The sequence below is a fragment of the Galeopterus variegatus genome, unplaced genomic scaffold (assembly GCF_000696425.1).
Source record: "Galeopterus variegatus unplaced genomic scaffold, G_variegatus-3.0.2 Scaffold2291, whole genome shotgun sequence".
Taxonomy (NCBI): Eukaryota; Metazoa; Chordata; class Mammalia; order Dermoptera; family Cynocephalidae; genus Galeopterus; species Galeopterus variegatus.
In genome coordinates, this window is record NW_007728402.1 from 153,746 (window position 1) to 157,668 (window position 3,923).

The following is a 3,923-nucleotide window of genomic DNA, read 5'->3' on the forward strand; positions in this document are numbered from 1 at the left end:
GGTTCCCGCTCACTGGCTGAGCGAGGCACGGGAGCAGTGCCGAGGGTTGCGATCCCGTTGCCGGTCCCGGCCCGGTACGGGGGCGACACTGAGGGTTGCGATCCGTTGCCGGACACGGAAAAAGACAAAAAAAGGAAAAAAAAAAAAAAAGCATGATCTTTTATACAATTTCTATTTGGAATTAGGAATTCATTCAGTCATGCATCCAATATTTACTATATATCTATTGCAAGGTAGGTGCCCTAACAGAGTATACAACAGTGACCAAAAGTAGACATGACTCCTGACTCCTGGAGTCTAGTCGAAGAGGCAGATATTAATTAAATAATCTTAAAATAAGGAGGGGGAAGAGATGAGAATTTATGGAGACTGGTAGGATCTAGAGTTCCCCAGTTCCCCTAGGCCACAAAAAATCCCTCACCTTACATCTTTGCTTAAATAACACTACAGAACAATACCCTTCAGCAGGGCTACATATCAGCTTAGGATTTGTGCTATGCACACAGTGAGTACTCAATAGATGTTGGTTGAATGAATAAATGAAGTCTGTATGGTTAAACGCAACTAAATGACTCCTCCAAAATGTCTGGGCCTTACCATTTGAAAGGAGGAAACCAAAATGAAAGGAAAAACCAAAGGGCCAGGACAGGCCCTTTGCTAGACAACAAAAAAGACTACACATGTAGATTGACGGACCACTGTTGTTCATCCCTCCCCAGACCATGTCCCCTTCCCACCAAGCTACTTAAGTAAAACACTCTCGGGCACTTCCAAGTCTGTACTACTCTTCCTCACCTAGTGCACCTGGAAGACTCTTATTCATGCCTCAAGACCCCATCACCTTCTCTCGCAAGCTCCCCAGGCCTACCCCACCCTGGTAGATTTGGTCTCTGCCCTCCTTTGTGTCATCACTGAACTTTGTACTTACTTCTATAGCACTTATCATAACTTCTTACCATAATTTGATTATGAGCTTTCTTGACAGCAGGAACTAAATCCTATTCATTGTTATAGCCAAAGAGACTAGTCTAGAACATTACAGATGTTCAAGGTTTCATGAATAAGAGAATGAATGAATGAACCATGTCCAGCAGTGTGCTACAAAAGGAATATGATAAAATCTGTGCCCCCAAAAAGCTTACCATCTATTCAATAGGAAAAAGATAAATATATGAAATAGTAATTAAAGGTTTTTGCTAGAGATATAAAGTTGATGGTTATTATAAGGAATATGCATTTTTTTTAAATACAAGAATAAATTAGGGTCTATGAGTCAGAATGTAAACTATCTGAGGGCATACAATTTAATAATAAGTATCCTTAGGTACTTCTTGAAATCCATGGCCTTCTGTTATAGTATTCGTCATTTGATTTGTTAGCAATAAATGACAAAAGCCAAAATTACATGCAGAGTCCACTTGGGAACATCTGGTGTTCATTATCATGAAAGCCTGGCACACAGTAAGTGCTCAATATACTTCTATTGAATGAGTGATCAGATATACTCAATCATAGAGAAAAGTTGTTTGTGCCCTAAGGGAAGTAGGGAAATCAGGAGTTTGAGTCACCTAGAATATATCCTTCTCATAATGAAAACAGAACCGGCTCTAGGCCCCCAAATTTTCCCATTTTTAGTATCCAGTTGCCAAAAGTGCTACTCTTACCCTTTTTGGTAAAAGGAAAAGAAAAGAGCTGTGTGTTTACAAACTATCCCTGTCTCCTATCCATACAGTGGCAACACATCACATCCATTCACCAACCTCTCTCCAGCACCCATGGTTTCCTGGCCACGGTTGGAGATTCATAGAGCTCAACTCAAACTTGGGAGATGACTTTTAATAACGGAGTTTAAAACGTGGAGTATAAGGAGTAATGAATATCTGGTAAACTGCACTTTTCTGATTGCTGGATCAAACAAGAAGAAACTGCAATCCAGAATCCAAGCACTTGGATGGCTGCCAGAAGTAGGGCTGAAAACCTTAATGAGCAAAGGAACCCAACCAACCGAAAAAGAAGCTCCAACCCAAGACACTTGGAATAAAGATCAGTAAAGGGAAATGTTCAGGGAGGATGGCAGAATGGAAAGGCACCCTCAAGAACCTTTATCATTCTTCAGTCACTCACTCATTCATCCTTTCTTTCATTCATTTTTGTGCTAAGAGTTGTGAGAAATACAAAAATGAAAAAGACATAATTCCTGCTGTTAAGGAACTGCATCCATCTGAATATAAGATGCCCGGAAACAGCTATCATAGAAGGAAGAAAGCAAAAAATCCCCAGGGAGGTACAAAAAAACAGTACATTCAGAGATAGAAAAAGAAAATCTCATATTTAGAAGGCTACTAGACACTCCTGACTGCAAAACCTACCAGGATTCTAAAAATAATACAAAATTAGGAGAAAAAATCATTGTTATTTCTTAGTGCATCTTGCTAAACTGACATCTGCCATATCATATGCCCCAGCCTCAGGGCAGTTGGCATCTCCCGGTGCAATCACCACATGTTCCCATCATCCAGGAATGGAGAGTGAATGACAACAAATAACCCATGCAGAGCACTGAGGTGAGCCAGGCTGTCTGCCCACTCCTGTGTAGTTACCCAATCAATCCCCACAATAGCCCTACAAGGTAGGTACTTTTGCTACCTCCATTTTACAAATAAGAAAACTGGACAGAGAAGTTAAGTAGCTTGCCAGCATTTGAGACCAGAATCTGTGCCTTTAGCCATTACACTACACTGCCTCCCAGCTGAGAACTTACAGCAAATTCATCAGGACATACACAACTGGATGATGCAAGGTGATTTTGGTAAACTTTCCCCTTTAAACACATGCATCTATTTAAAACTATACTTACTTATATAACGAAAATGCATACACTTTTACCGATCTAGTTTTTAAAATGGTATGGCTTTTCAGGGCATAGCTTTCACACTCTTTAAAGGGAAATTCGCTTTGTTAATATGAAAAAAAAAAAAATCAAACGGCCTGCTTCATGGGGTGCCAGTGGCAGGTGCAGCTTAGATTAGGGCTTGCAGGCACTACCCCTTACCGGTCATCTCGTGGCAAATCGCTTAGCCTTCTTTGTTCCTCCATCTGCAAAGTGGGTATAACAACAGTGCCATCTCCTAAAGTGGTAAGGATTAAATTATATTATCCATATAAATTGCTAAGCACAGTACCTGACACAAAGTGAATGCTCAGTAAATGGCTTTCATTACTTAGGTCCTGGGTTATCTGTATTTCCAGAATGCAAGTCCTCTGGTGACCACAAAAATGCTTTGCCCATAGTTGCTGCCAATCCCTTAAGAATGTTTTTCCCTACTTCCCCCAGAGCACGGTGACACCAGAAACAGCCTTCCCTGGACCCCCCCAGCCCCGGAGGTGGCCGTGTCACCTCGCTCAGGCCCAAGGAGGAAGCAGACTCTGTTCTTCCACCGGGCAGCAGCACAAAACTTAACTCGGATTTCTCACTTGGGTGAACTCCTGTTAGTGGAGGATCAGCGGGCCCCGTCTGGCGGGCTCGGCAGCAGAAGGAATGCGGGAGCCAGCGCCAGGAAGTGCAGCTCACCCATCTGCCAAGCCCGAGGGTGGGCACCCCTCCTCCACAGCATCCCTGGGGACTTCGTCCCCTCCCCACCGGTAGAACACCGGGGACCGACCTAACAGTGCCAACAGGGTGAATTTCCCCCCAAGTCCTCTGAAATGCATTGCCATGATTTCTAAGAGGGAGCCGAGGAAGGAGCACGAAGCGCTGCAAGAAGCCAGTAGGAACGCAACATCGCCGGTGTGCGCGATAAGCCCCGAACCAAAGTCCGGGCAGCGGCCACCCTCGGCTCCCCGCTGCGTCCGTGAGTGCGCGCGCTCTGCAGACACGTGCGAGCCGTCCCCAGCCCGCCTCGCCCCGGCGCGCCCCGCCGCCT

The 3,923-nt window shown here is 44.3% G+C and overlaps 1 protein-coding gene across 1 annotated transcript in view; it reads right to left on the reverse strand.

The window, feature by feature from the left end:
- The window catches only part of SLC35F2 (solute carrier family 35, member F2), a 47,618-nt gene that overhangs the window by 43,396 nt on the left and 299 nt on the right, over positions 1–3,923 (reverse strand). The gene's annotated exons all lie outside the window — the stretch shown is intronic.